The sequence below is a fragment of the Macaca mulatta genome, chromosome 13 (assembly GCF_049350105.2).
Source record: "Macaca mulatta isolate MMU2019108-1 chromosome 13, T2T-MMU8v2.0, whole genome shotgun sequence".
Taxonomy (NCBI): Eukaryota; Metazoa; Chordata; class Mammalia; order Primates; family Cercopithecidae; genus Macaca; species Macaca mulatta.
The window spans coordinates 114407392-114422705 of NC_133418.1; the positions used below are offsets into that span (position 1 = coordinate 114407392).

At 54.3% G+C, this 15314-nt stretch overlaps 1 protein-coding gene across 1 annotated transcript in view; it reads right to left on the reverse strand.

Moving 5' to 3' along the window:
• Positions 1-15314, reverse strand: part of HPCAL1 (hippocalcin like 1) — a 123094-nt gene that overhangs the window by 18254 nt on the left and 89526 nt on the right. The window contains exon 2 of the mRNA NM_001260988.1: positions 10855-10934. The gene's annotated coding sequence lies outside the window, so the exon portion shown is untranslated. The remainder of the gene's footprint in view (positions 1-10854; positions 10935-15314) is intronic.

Consider the following 15314-nt stretch of genomic DNA (forward strand, 5'->3'; position numbering starts at 1 on the left):
CTTCTCTTTGGAGCTGGAAGAGCCAAGCCTGCTGAGTCAGCTCTGGGGAAAGAGGAGGTCAGTAACACCTCTAGAGTGACAGTTCCAGGGTGTGCCTGCACCTAAACCCAACCCACTGACCTACAGCTCGTTTCTGGAGGCCTTCCTGAAAGCTGTTGCATCACGGTGTTTTGCCCACTGGATGGGCTCCAGGCCAATGATCTGTTGTTGAGAAATCCAACTGAAACCTTCCTGACTTCTTACCCATCCCCAGCCTCTTAAACTCCTCACAATTCCTCAAAGCCTTACAAGAAAAACATAACATACAAGAAGAGAGAGAGAGAGAGAGAGACCCAGCAGGGCATAGAAATCCCCTCCCTCCACCCATCCCTCCTTCTTTTCCACCCTCTCAAGGCCGAAATGCCCTAAATTAAGCTGGCGAGAAGGAAGAGGTGGAGAAATGAAAAGGGAATCCCCAAGAGATGTACTTTCCCTTGCAGAAACTGCTACTGTGACAGAAAGAGGAATGTGTGGGTGGCTGTCCCTGCACTCCTTGTGCCTCTGCAGATATGAGTTCACCCGTGTGGCACGCTCGCCTCAGCCACCGAGCCAACCCCTACTCATTCACCAAAGCCCAATGCAAAGGCCACTCCTCAGGCATGCCTTTCCCAGTCCCTACAACTGCTCTTCCCTTTGAATTCCAACAGCATTTTTCTAGTATGAACTCAACTTTGGACACATCACTTACTTGTCTTTTTCCTTCATTAGACTGGGAGCTCCTGGAGGAAGGAGAATCCTTCATTTGTCCCAGTTGGAGAAGCTGCTCAGCGTGTTCCAGCCTCAGGGCCTTCGCACCTGCAGTTCCCTCCACCTGTCTGCTCTTCCTTCCCCTCAATGTCTGCCAGGCTCACTCCCTCCAAGTTCATGACCTTGCTCAACAGTCATGGGGAAACCTCCTCCAAGGCCCCACCTCAAAGAGCATCCACCCTCACCCTCTGGTCCCTCACCCTCACCCCTTTCCCAGCATTTCCTGCCACCTGGCACTATATTTACAAAATCTCTTGACTGTCTGCCTCCTTTTGTTCACCACTGTACCCCCACAGGGCCCAAAACAGGGCTTGGCACACAATTCAGCCAATATGTTTGAATGAATGGTTGTGTATTCCAAGGGCCTAGCATAGTGCCTGAGCAAATGAACAAAGGAATGAGTGAGTGGTTCTTTTTCTAGGATCCTCTTGCTCTAACCTTCTGTGACTCTTCCAGTTTTAGGAGTGGCTGGAGGAAGGTCAGCGTTTAGTATGGTCAGGTGCTCTGCTCAGATTTGAAGCTCCAGACGGCACATTCAGACTGGGTATTCTGGAAATCTCCATTTTCTGGCATGGAAACAGCTGCAGCAGAGTAGAGCTTTGGGGGCATGCCAGACTTGGGGGTTCCATTCACCAACCTGGTGCCAAACTCCTTCCCAGGTGAACACATCCCAGTTCTATGGTCCTCAGCCAGGGGGGTGGGGGACAGGATGGGGGACTTCCTGTTACTCTCCAGCAAGATCATTCTCTGGACCCGTGTGGCATCATCACAGAACCAACATCACTCCAGCTTGAGTCTTTGGGGAGGAGCTCTTTGAGCTGCCTCCGCAGCAGAGAAAGGGAGGTGCGTGAAGCAGACATACATGAGCCTCTGGGGAGAGCACGGAGAGACAAGAAAAGAGAAACGCCCAAGAGAATGCTCCCATTCCATCCAGAACCCTAACTCAGCAGGAAAAGGAAGCTCAAAGGCACGACCAAAATGAGGCCACAGACTTTCTGAAAGCAACCCCCGACCCACGTACGTCTGTCCCTGTGACAGTTCCATGTTTCTACAGCGGTGGAGGGTGCCGGATGCCAGGCGGGGAGCAGAGCCGTGCCAGGGCCAAGCTGGAGCGAGCCTGGTGGGAATCTGGGTGTGGAGTACTGGCCACAGAGCCTGGGACTTCCTCTGCCCCCACCCAGCATCTCGCTTTGAAGAGGTGAATTTGGGGCTTTCAGTGACAGACCCCAGAAACCAGGATGCAGTGGGAGTGGGGTCTCTGAACTGGTTCCCGCACCCACACCTCAGTGGTTCCCGAGTCCTGTTCCATGCTGGGTGTAGGCACACATGGATGGATGAGACACAGAGACCCTTCCTGGGGCTCCTTGAAGTGACTCCCCCCACACATGCCCATGAAACAGCGGTGATGGGCATTAAGAGACTTAATGCGGGCCCAGGAGCTCGGGTGCAGGGCACAGAGGTCAGCTGGGATGGGACAGAGCTGAGGGCTGAGCCAGGGCTTAAAGGTTCCAGGAGTTCTCCAGGTGGGACAGACAAAGGAAACAGTGTGTGCCAGGGAATGGGGGCAGCGAGCACTGAGTCCTGTGGCACTCAAGCCCCGCACGACGAGGAGTCCCCACACGCCACAAAGGACTGCAGTTTCAGTAATGCTGGAAGGAATGACTGAAGGAATTAGTGCGGAGCATGACTGTAGGAGAACGCACGTTGATGACAACAAGGAGGGGTGAAGGGGAGAAACAGTAGAGGCTCAGCGTGCCCACCTCCCCACTACCCGGCAACGCTCCATAGAACACTGAGAATAATTCTATTACTGTTCAATCACACAATAAAAGCTCAAAAGTTGAAACAACCATGTGAATCGCCCAACTTCCCATTCGCAGGCACTTGGCACATACCGCAAGCTAACTGCTCTGTGGGAGAAAATGTAAGAGGGCACAGCAGGCTGGATATCCTGAGGCTTTAGACGCTCCTTCGTCAGTCCCTCTAGATGTGACCCTTCATGTAGTCAGCCAGAGCTGGCGGGGCGCTGCTCCCTGCCCGAGGCCCCCACCCTGGCTTGGCTGTGCTGATGACGCCTGGTGATTTGGTATGCCAGCCCCCAGGCGTCTTGGAGCGCGTACTTCCTGGCTCTTTGTGCCAGCTGCAGAATGACTCAAGCACTGACCCATGCCTGGGTGGGAAGATCCACATGTCAGATGGCAGAATCCCATCTGCAAATTCCACCCTGATGTTCCGGGCCAGGAGGCGAGCAACAGCTGTTCCCCAGGGAACCACGTCTCACCCTAGCAGGGGCAAAACTGAGACTATGGGGCCAAGTCTGCTGTCGAGTGCCTCAGCCTGCCCTGCCAGCAGCCCGCACGCAGCACCCCCTGGAGGGGCCGTGGAGGGACAGGCAGCTCTTCCAGGGTCCCGGAGCCACGTCCTGGAGTCAGGCCAGGCTGGGCTAGAGTTGCCAGTGTCAACGCTCCAGACCCAGCCTGTTTGCTCCTCTGTAAAATGGCACCAGAATGCCAGCTTTGGGGGCCTGCAGCCAGGATGGGGGTGTATATATGAGGGGTGCTGCTGGAAGCAGCCCGCAGACCCAGGGGCCCTGCTGGGGGCTCTGCCCAGCTTGCCTTGTCTCCAGCCATAGGGTCCTGGCTGTCTCAACTTCTCTGGGCCTCATTTTCCTTGACTGTAAAATGGGAATAAGGGTCCCTGCCTGCAGGTTCTACTGAGTAGCTGTGAGGATAAAGGGAACGGGGTCTATAAAAAGGAGTGCCAGTTGGAAAGCACCAGTCAGGTGCCTGGGGTATTGGCGCAGCTTTACAAGAAAGACGGCAACCTTGGGAGCCGATTCCTGACACTGAGCACAGCCTGGCGGGAGGAGGGGGCTGCGGCCTGGGCTCGGTGGAATCTCTGCACTGCCTGGCAGGCCCTTCTCGCTCGGCATACCCCAAGCAGCGGCATTAAAACCTGGTCCCGAGACCCAGGCGGGCAGAGAGCCTGGGATCATAGTGGCCCAGACACATCCAGCTGGGGCAGGGTGAGCGAAATTCCAACTCCTGTTCTTCAAAGAGAAAATAAAGAAAAAGGACAGAAGAAGCCCAGCATGCCACAGCAGGGCAGAGCCCACTCGGTCCAAGATGCAAGAACGGCCCAGCCCTGGGACAGCAAAGGGGCCCAGGATCTGGGGGCTGCTCAGCGCCTGCTGGGCGTGGGAGTGAGGCGGGGGCTGCCTCAGGGCATGAGGTCCCTTCTCTCATCTCCGGGGAGGTCTGTGGCTGCTGACTGCTTTGGGTCTGTTTAACAGGGAACACAGCATCCTGCTGACCAGCACAGGCCGGGCTTTCTGCAGGATTTGGCAGACAATGTAGGAGATAGTCCCAGACTTACCCGGAGCACGGGGGCTGATACGTAAGCTCTGCGGGGCTGGGAAAACACTCACCCAGCAGACAGGGTGAGGGGCATTCCAGGAGGAATCCACAGTGTGCTGGGAGGCAAAAGGGCATGGCTGGAGAAGGGCTCGGGGGGGACATAGCTGGGGAGGAGGCCAGAGTCTGGCTGAGGTGGGAGCTCGTTCCAGTCCCAGACTTCATCCTGGGGTGCTTTCAAAGTATGCAGGTGTCAATGACACGCAGGTCCAAACTTTTGGGGAGACAACCATCAGCAAAAAAAAGTTGTCCCTGCTACAAACCTCTGGGCTGGTACCTCTCCATGTACCTTCATGGGTAATAAATGGACAAATGATAGAGAACATTATGGAGCAATAAAGAACAAACAGAATATGGAACAAATGGGTAGATTAACAAATACAGAGTGTGGGGAGGAGAGGCAGCCAGGAGAAGGAAGAGAAAAATACCATCAAAACCTAGGAATTCAGACCAATTACTTGAATGGTAGTTCAAATTTGTAAAGTCCGAATCAAAAAAATACCTGAAAAATTGCCTCTGAATTCTTGATCAGGTAAGGACTGGAAAGAGTGGGCGTTTGAAATGAACGGGTAAGAACTCTTTGTTGGCCGGACTTGGTGGCTCATGTCTGTAATCCCAGCACTTTGGGAGGCTAAGGTGTGCGGATCACCTGAGGTCAGGAGTTCAAGACCAGCCTGGCCAACATGGTGAAACTCCGTCACTACTAAAAATACAAAAATTAGCTGGGCATGATGGTGGGCACCTGTAATCCCAGCTACTCGGGAGGCTGAGGCAGGAGACTCACTTGAACCCGGGAGGCGGAGGTTGCAGCGAGACAAGATCACGCCACTGCACTCCAGCCTGGGTGACAGAGCAAGACTCCGTCACACACACACACAAATAACTCTTTGTTATGAGGGCATCATTTTCAACTGCAGAACGGAGCTGGAGGCCTGGGTGGTGGCGGCTAAGTCACACACCCTGACGGCTCTCTTTCCTCATCAGGGTCCAATATGCGGTTGGACAGTGTGGCCCCTGAGGTATGAGCTAGCTCTAAAAAACATCCTCGAGAAAAAAATTTAAAAATAAAGAAAAACACATAAATAGAAAACTTCTTTGAGTCCCTCCCCAGAGGAGGCTTCCAGAGCACCTGAGGAGCTGCTCACTGAGCCACGACTGGTGTCCCTCTCCCTGGACATTGTTCAGCAGACCCAGCTGCCTCACTCCTGTCTTAGTAGATGGTAAAAAGCTACATTTCTGCCAGGTCCCTGCTTGAGAAATGACTAAACTCTCAGTTCATGAGCCCCAAAGGAACTATTTCCAAATGTTGAATTCATGTGTCCCAAATGAATGGGGTTTGACCACATTGTAAGGTATCTTGGGTGGAAACCATTTGTAAGCAATACCATTGTAAATGTTAGACTGAAGAGGTGTTTGTGAGACACGTGTCCTCCCTGGGGTTTTGCGCAGTCTGCATGGCTCTGTCTGCAGGGCAAGGTCCACCCTCTGCCTTGCTGCCCACAGCTGAGCTCAAGGTGGGAGGGCTCCCAGGTGCCTGCCTGGTGTCCACACCAGCACACCCGTCAAAAACTTTTTCTTTAATTCTCTCTTAAATTTGGAAGGGAACCTCCAGTGAATCGTCACATGTATTATTTGATTCATGTTTAATACCTCTGGGAAGCAATAAAAACAGTAAGTCATTCTTAATAAAATGGCATCAGCCCGGCTGAAACACTAGGCACAGGAAAGGTGATGTTCCAGCTGCCCTCGGTGGCCCCAGCAGCTACAGTCTGGAGTTAACTGTTGGCAAGTGACTTATCCATGATCACCCAGGCATCTGACTCATAGACACTGTGTTTATAATCAGGAGTGGGGGCAGCTCATAAAAGCTACTCTTTGCTGTCTTTAGTCTTTAAATCACAGCACCAGAGGCCACAGATTCTGCAGGGAGAGTTGTGGCAATGCACTCACCCATACACACGAAGTGTAATCAACACGCACTCACGGAACACCTCTTAGGTTCAGGCTACAGTGCTAAGCACTGGGGAGACACCGAAGGGTAAAACGCCCTCAGAGCGCTTCCAGTCTGGTTGGGAAGGCAAGACAGGAACTCCTTCTTTCCTTCTCCTACCAAGGTTCAGTTCCTGGCCGGGCGCAGTGGCTCATGCCTGTAATCCCAGCACTTTGGGGGGCAGAGGTGGACGGATCACCTGAGGTCAGGAGTTCAAGACCAGCCTGGCCAAGATGGTGAAACCCCGTCTCTACTCAAAATACAAAAATTAGCCAGGCGTGGTCGTGGACGCCTATAATCCCAGCTACTCGGGAGGCTGAGGCAAAGAATCGCTTGAACGCGGGAGGTGGAAGGTTGCAGTGAGCCGAGATTGCGCCAGTGCACTCCAGCCTGCGTGACAGAGCGAGACTGTCTCAAACAACAACAACAACAACAACAACAACAACAACAACAATAACAACAAAGGTTCAGTTCCTACTCTGAGCCTGGCGCTGGGCTTGGGTGCTGGATGGCAGAGGGAGGCAGCATTCCAACATGGACCAGCAGCCTCAAGCCTCCAGCTTCCCGGCTGGGTCCCAGTTCTCTCCTGACCCTTTCCCAAGGACAGAGAGCTGGGTTCCATTTACCCAGGGTGTGGCTAGGAATAATCCCATAACCAATTATTAGCACAGCGCCTGGAACACAGGAAGTACACAGTAATTGTTTGACAAGAGGCAGGAAGGAAGTCAAAGAGGGAGGGAGAGAGAAGGTCCGGCTGATCTAGGGGCTCCTTCCAAACAACCTCCAAATCCTCTGCAGATCCGGCCTCGGAACAGTGGATCTTCAGCCCCCGGGGCACTGTCTGTGCATCCTCCGACAGCCCCATTAGACACATTCTAACCCAGATAGTCTCTAGCCTCAGCAAAAGAGCCAGTTTCCCAGAGACCCTCTGGGGGCCGAGGAACATCCAAAAGAACAGATATTTGCTAAACATCGTCTATGATCCCAGTGATTACTTCTAAGCTAAAAATTTGCACATGGGGTCTGAGAAGTCCAAGAATATTCTAGGGGGTAACTGAGAGAAAATGTGTAATCTGGGCTGTCCCAGAAACACCAGGTCCTGTGCCTGGGGTGGTGCTGGATGCCTCAGGAAGGGGAGAAAAGATCACTGTGGACTCCACCTAGAGAGGCCAGTGACTGGGTGGGGAGGAGCCTGGCTGGCTCGGACCTGGCCTGGAGACCTGGGGCCAACAGGCAGCAAGGTCAGGGGAGCGTCCTTGTGCAGCCTCGGCTCTGGCTGCCCATGTGGCTGAGCAGACTAGCGGGCAGGTCAGCCGCCCTTCCTTCCACCTCCGCCTGGCATCTCCCAACCAGATGGGGAGCCTAGGCTGATCTTGCTCCTGTGGGATCTGGATGCAGCCCCTCACACAGAGCCTGACATGGAGCAAATGCTCTGGGGACGCTGACGGCCAGGATTCCCCCACTAGGCACCTGGTGGTCCTGCCGAAGGGCCAGGACAATGTCCCCAGCCCTCCACTGATTCCAGGGCAGATGAGAATGCTAAGTTGTGCCTGCCCACAATGTGTGTGTCTGTGTGTATGTGTGTGTGTGTGTACGTGTGTGCAGGCACGTGTCTGCCCACAATGCTTGTCAGACAGGATCTGCTCTCCATGGCTGAGGGCTGGAGGGGACGACCACAGGAAGTGATACTGCCAAGTCATCCCAAGTCACCCTAAATATAACCCTCAACGTACAACACAGGAGGACTGTCCCTTCCCCGCTGCCTTGCCTCATGACCAGTGTCCGCCTAGGAGGGCACTTCCAGAAAAGCCGCTCAGATGGCTCTCTGAGACGCCCGCCTGGGATCCACAGCCTGGCCAGCACCGGAGGGGAGGCAAGCCTGGGGTTCTGCTCTTCTGGCCCCAAATCTCCATGGCCCTGTTCATCTAACTTCTTCCAGAAGAACTGTTGGCTACACAAATCACTATGAGCAACAATGGTCTCTTAAGCCTGGGAGGAGGCGTCCTTATTTAAGGGACACAGAGGGCCGCCGTATGGTGGGACTCTGGCTGCGCTGAGATGCTGCTCACACCTGTCTTCCTCAGTGGTCGGGGTTGCCAGCGTCCTGCCCCTCAGGTGTGACCCACCAGGACCTGGCTGAGCTGCCTGCTCACCCCCTCCTTGCCACAGGTATACATCTGCCACAGGCCCTTTGCACCAGCTGCTCCTTAGCTAGAAGCACGCCCGTCCCTGGCCTCCTGCAGGCCTTTGGTCAGCTCCCATCTCAGGAAAGCCTTCCCCAAGCACTCTGTCCAAAACCGACACTCATTCTTTATCCCCTTTCCAGCTTGATCCTTTCTCTCATTTCTGTTTTATTGAGTTCACTGTCTGTCTCCCTTTGAGTGGAGCTCAAAGTCCTTGGGGCCAGGTTTACTCTGGCCCATTCTCCATCAGAAGCCCAGAGCCTGGAAGCTTGTCTGGCACAGGGAACATGCTCCATGAACCCACCTCAAGGGAAGGAATGCATGAGTGTCTGGGGGCGTGGAGAGGGAGGCTGGTAGGGGAGGCTGAGACTCGAGCCTTAGTATGCAGGTGCTGCTTCTCCACTGCCCAGGGAGAGGTCTGCTGTACACGACCGAGGACCGGGGCAGAGAGAAGCGGAAGGCCCTTCCACTGCCCACCACCTGACCCACAACATCCACGGCCAACGGTGTGAATGTGCTGGAAAGTGCCTTCTGACCCCAGAGTCCCTCAACTCGTGGTGGTGGCGGTGCAGAGATATTATTTGCTGTGCATGCACTGAAATGCCCCAGGGGTCTGGGGATGGGAATGGACACCTGGGACCACCTCCTCCACCCCCTTCTGATCCCTTCGCCTGCTCCCGCTTCTTGACACGGGTATCAGCCTCAACACGACCTGCCGGGCCAGGCGCCTCCCCTGTGCAGCTGTGCTGACAGTGGCCTCGGGCCAGGACACTTGTATGCAGGTGACATCCAGGTAGCACGGACCCAGATGTTCCCCCACTTTCCAGCTCCAGTAAGGCTGGTGGCTGGAGAATGAATGGGTGGAAGCGGCCCCTTCACATGCGGTTGTGTCTATTTTCTTCTGAGAAAAATACTTTTTTCTCAGCTAACCACTGGCTAACCGGCACCCTGAGGCTGAGGCCCCAGCCTGGAAGTCTCCTCTCAACCCAGCAGCCACTCTGGCAAGGAGAAGGCGGAAGGAGAATCCCCTCCCTCAGGAAGAGGAAGGCAGGAAAACCCACCCCACACATGGGATGCAGATCTGAGGGCAGGGCAGGGACGGGCAGAGGGTGGGGAGCTCACTTGGTCCTGGAAACACCACGTGAGTGCATTGGTGCCCAGTGGGAAAGCAGCCATGCCCGGGCTCTGCCCTGGGCCCTGGGCCCTGGGCCCTGGGCCTGACCGACTGAGGGACTCACATCTACCAGTGCCACAGATGGAACCCGCCACTGGCATCTGCCCTCCACCCCTCACACAGCCCAGAACCCCCTCACGACAACTGAAATTAAGATAGTGACGCTTTAACAGGTTTCGGGTCCAAATTTTAGCCTGGCTGAGCATTCAAAGGTGGTTCCTTCTGAGTGGGAAAATGAAAATTATAAAGAGCATCTCCCGCATCTAGGGCCAAGAAAATTCCAGACTTTTGGAAAGCGACTTTGTATGAGGACTTGGAGGACTTCAGTCTTTATACAGGACCCTGCCAAACTCACCAGATGCAAGTCGGGGATGAGGGCTCTCATGGGCTGGGCATGGCCAGATGGGGCTCTGTCCCCAAACGTCCCTCCCCCAGGTGTCCCCCCGGGAGCCTATGACAGCTGACCCTTGCCACATCCATGGCCCCAACTGATGCTCGCAGTACGTGGGAGCAGGTGGGGCAGGGTGTCGAGTGACAAGAGTCACCATAATAGTCATAAGACCATGACAGGGAGGAGGGAGAGAGAGGAGGAGCTGTGGGCAGCCAGGTTCTGCCAGACCAGATACCATGGGGACACTTCACTCCAGGTCTGATCTTGCATTGACCCTGGAGAGGGCATTTTTATCAACCTTCCTATGCACGAGATTGGAAGGGGCTGTGAAGAGGCACAGCGAGAATCACACACTCTCCAGCATCGCACACCTGGTTCGTCGCTTGCAAACAAAACCAAACCCTCAACGCCGGAGAGCAGCCCCACAGCACGGCTGGCGGGCTCTCCAGACCTGCGGGCAGCCCCGGGACACGGTCGGTCAGGACTTCCTGTCTTCGGAGCTGGCAGGACGACCAGGGTCATGACACCCAGACACTATGACAGCGCCCTACTTTGCCCTCATCCACACGTCCTTCTCAAAGTTCTGGGCCCCTCATTCCCCCCACAAATCCCCAAACAGAAGCACCAAAGCTCATGCGATTTGCCCAGAAAGACCTGGTCAGTTTAGGGCGAGAGCCGAGATGGCTGTGGGGCCTCGGGGCGTGGGGGTGGTTCTCTGCATCTCTGAGCCGCAGTTTCCTGACCTGTCTTAGGGGTGCTAGGTGGGCTGCCCCCCATGCTCAGTCTTCCCTGCTCTTTCTGCTGAGCTGGGTCCAGTCCCCACACATGGGCAGGACCCCATGGCACAGCAGGAGTCACCCACTTCCATCCTCAGTCCTCGCCCGCCCCGGACCAGTTGGCCTCCGGGAGTGACTTACCAGAGACCAGGAGGAGTCCGAGAGGGAGTGGGTCAGAACCTCCGGGGAGTGTGTCCTGACTGGGCCGCTAGACCATGCCCCTGGAAGAGAAGAGCGACAGGTCACATGGGCTGTGATGACCCGGCCCGGAGCCCGTGCCCCTCCCTCTGGTTGCTTCTGTGGTGCCTGCTGGGGGATCACAGCTTTTGCAAGTGCCATGCTAAATACAGAAACCCCTGGCTCCCGGCCTCCGCCAGCCGCCGTGGGCAGGGGCACATGCTCAAGGCCACTGTACCCCAGCGGGAGAGAAGCCTACGACAACACTGACAGAAGCCCCAAGGTGAGATGCTGGCCACCCTTCGAGTGAGGTTGCCAGTTACTACAAAACTGGCATGGAAACTAAGCATGGCTGGGACCTCTGTGGTCTACAAACTCATTCGAATCCCAACAGCATTGTCACTTGGGGCCATCACAGATGCACAGCCTCCGTCCTCACCCAGCACTCTGTACCCTGCACCCAGGGCCGTTACGAGGGTTCAGTGGAATCATGCACACCCAGGCCTGGCACCCACTGCTGTGCCCTGCCCTCTTCAGGATCCCTCTAGCCTCCACGGTTTCTTGACTGGCATATCTAGGTTGGCCCCTCATCACCCAACCTCCTCTTTGAGGCCCATATTGCCCCCAGCATGCCTCCTAGGCCCCGCGCAGGGCACACACTAGGTGCTCAGGAAAAGGTCAGGATGCGTCACCTGACATTCAGCCAGAAGCTCACAAAACCACCCAGAGACTGAGAAGGAAAATTTGCACTGCCAGTGTCCAGGTGCCCAGCCACTCCCACCCTCAACCCTCACCGCCAGCTCTGGCACAAGCGTTCCAAGCACTCTTCATGTAGCATGAACTCAGGACGGGCCCACCTCCCTCTTCTCTGCCTGCTCCCCAGGCACGGATTGGTGACCCCTCCTCTGTGAACCTGCAGCCTCTGGTACCTGTGTGTATTCACAGCGTGGAGGCCGACGGCTCCATACAACCAGGCTCCTTGCTAAAGGCTGTCTATGCATTTGTACTCATTATCCAATGTAATCCACACAGCAGCCCTGGGAGATGGGGAAAAATGGAGGCTTATAGGAGCTAATTACCTGCAAGATCATGTGTCTTCTAAGGGGCAGAGCCAGGATGGAATCCCGACAGTCGCTTCACCTGACAGCCCATTTCTCTTCCGTATCTACCGCACACTCCCTAATTACTTTCTCCCAATACAAGGTTCTCTCCCTCATAGCAATGATCCCGCTTTACAAACACCCACTAGACCAAGTGGCTTGTTCACCCTAGAACACCCAGCCTCAGCACAGTGCTGCGTGCCAGCGGGGCTCCCCTCACTCCTGCGTAATGGGGGCGCTGCACCTCTCCCCTCCTTCCACCTCCCACCAACCCACCCCACTGACTGTGAGCCCCACAAGGTCAGGAAATCGTCCGTTTCATGTCTGTGCATGCAGAGCCTGGACGCAGCAGGCGCTCAATAAATAATGGTTGACAAATGAATGCCCCCAAGATGCATCACATGTGATTGGAAATAGGGTGTATCTTGCTTAGAGTTAAATTTCTACCATTTCCCAAATATAGAATTTTGTAGGCCAATTATGGAATGTAAACTCACTGCTAGAATTCAAGACCTGACAAAGTCATGCATCTTCCCACCAGAAATTCTCACTGCAAGGTCACTATGCTTTTAAGATAGTTGTGTGTGTGTGTACATGTGTGTGTGTGTTTTAAAGATAGATTTTAGGCTGGACTCCATGGTTCACGCCTGTAATCCCAGCACTCTGGGAAGCTGAGGCAGATGGATTGCTTGACTCCAGGAGTTCGAGACCACCCTGGGCAACATCACGAAATGCCATCTCTACTAAAAATACAAAAAATTAGCGCATGTGGTGGTGCACGCCTGTAGTCCCAGCTACATGGGAGGCTGAGGTTGGAAGATCACCTGGGCCTGGAAGGCAGAGGTTGCAGTGAGCCGAGATCATACCACTGCACTCCAGCCTGGGTGACAGAGTGAAATGTTGTCTCAAAAACATAAAATAAAATAAAAGATTTTAATTTTTTGGTCTTCCCAAAATATTGAGCAGAAAGTTCCCATATACCCTTTGCACCACTCCCGGCCACAGCCTTTTCCACAATCCACATCCCCTGCCAGAGTGAGTCATTTTTTGCAACTGAGGGACCTGCATTGACCATCATCACCTCCTAGGTCCACAGCTCACGTTAGGGTTCACTCTTGGTGTGGGCCACTCCGTGGGCTTTGACAAACGTGTACCAATGCGTACCCACCACTACAGCATCACATAGCGCGGGCTCACTGCCCTAAAGCTCCTCTGTGCTCTCCGCCTTGCCCCGTATTTTCCCATGGCGTTTTCAAATCGATGATCTCAGCCAATTTATCCAGCAGCTCCGTGCGCTCTGCTCTGACACTCAGAGAAATCAAGACCTGAACAGGGTCAAGGGCTCTCCATGAGGAGAAATCCAGTAATGGAGCCAGCGGCAGAATGTACCAGTTCCTCATTGCATCATCCTCCTCCGACCGGCCGCGGCAAAGAGCTCATTTTCAACCGTTTATGGAGAAAGAAAGACTCCAGGACACCAGCCTAGGTCACACTCGGCTAAGTGGGGGGTGGGGTACCCAAAACACAAATCCCCAAACCCATGCTCTGTTCTTTTCAGCTGCTCTGGTTAATTAAAAGGTTTTTTTTTCCGTTTATTTGTTTTTCGGGACACAGGGTTGTCACCCAGGCTGGAGGGCACAATCAAAGCTCACTGCAGCCTCAACCTCCCAGGCTCAAGCAATCCTCCAGCCTCAGCCTCCCAAGTAACTGGGACTACAGGTGCACCCCAATCTATTTTTTTTTTTTTTTTCATTTTTAGTAGAGATGAAATCTTACTACATTTTCCAGGCTGGTTTCAAATTCCTGGGCTCAAGCCATCTGCCTGCCTTGGCCTCCCTAAGTACTGGGATTACAGGTGTGAGCCACCATGCCCGGCCTAACGGGGACTTTTAAGAGGCCATGCACTGCAGTGAGTAAGCACCCTCCTGGGGAAGGAGGGGCCTCTGCATGCCCCCGGCTGGAGCAGGTGAGCGCAAATCTGCCCGCACGCTCAGCAAGCACACCCAGTCACCACACTGAGGTCCCTCACTATCTGGCTGCAAAGTCCCCACTGCCTCCAGCCTCCTGGGGGCGGCCCTGCCTGGCCAGCACTCTCAGTGACCGGCTCCACAGAGGTATCTTCCCTCTGTCCCACCGACAGCCAGGCCAGCTGATGGGGAAATGCTGGATGGTGGGAGGGTGGAGAGGAAGTGCTGGTTCCAGGTTGGCCTGTGCCTTGGGCACATCCTGTGACCTCTGCCATTTCCAATTTCCCCATCTGCCACAAAGTGGGTGGGTTGGACTCCGCAGAGGAGGCCCAGCCAGCTCTGACACCAGGCTTCCTAGCAGGAGGGGGGTCTGCTATTCCAGAGACCTCGAAGGCACTGGCTCCCAGGCTGCTTGGGAACACTCCATTAACTCGAATTGCAAATTTCCTCCTGGCTCTATCTCTAAGCCACAGGGGCTCCCTGGCCACCAGCTTCCCAGTGACAGATAGAGATTACAGTCATTGCTCGAGACAGAATCAAGTAGCAGAAGTCATTATGCAGAAATAATTATGTTGAGTTATGTCTGGTTGCTCCCGATTTCCGTCTAGTGATTGTCTTACAAATTGCCATGCCTCTTCCTCTAGAAAAGCAAAATGCAGAGGCCTGGGTGATTCATACAGACCTGTTGGGCACAGATCTACTGCTCCAAATTCCTGCCAGCTGGGGTGCGGCACCCTAGGGTAGGGTGCTCTGTGCTGCCCTTTGGCTGAGCGCTTGGGAGAGAGGTTAGAAGACGAAAGCCCCGAGGGGACATCCGAACTCCCCAACTGGGAGTCAGAGCCCTTTACACACACTTTTCCTGGGGCCCTTCCGACCCCACCTCCCCCAGCCCTTTGTTCATGTCAGGCCTTAGGCCCCTCTCAGAGTCTCTGGAGAAAGGCTGGGAGGCGGCAAGGCCAGGGGCTGCATGGCTGGACTGTCTGGAATCAAAACCTGAATGAATTATTTCCTATTTCCTAGCAGTGTGACCTTGACCTGTTATCTCACCTCTCCCTGCATCCACTTCCCCATCTGTAAAATGGAGATGACAATAGTACTACCTAGCTCATCAAGTTTTTGTAAAGACTAAATGAGCTAATGCACAACAAAAGCTTGCTACATAGAAAGAACTCAATAAACGTCAACTGTGACTGAAAGAGCAGGGAGAGGCCTGCAAAATCTAAGCCAAGTAGAAAGACATGAACTACCAGAACCGTCTCAAGAAAGAGACAATTTGAAATACTTAGAACAAGTGAAGAGATTGAATTAGTAATCAAAACACTATCTACAAAGAAAAGCCCTGGCCAAATAACTTCAC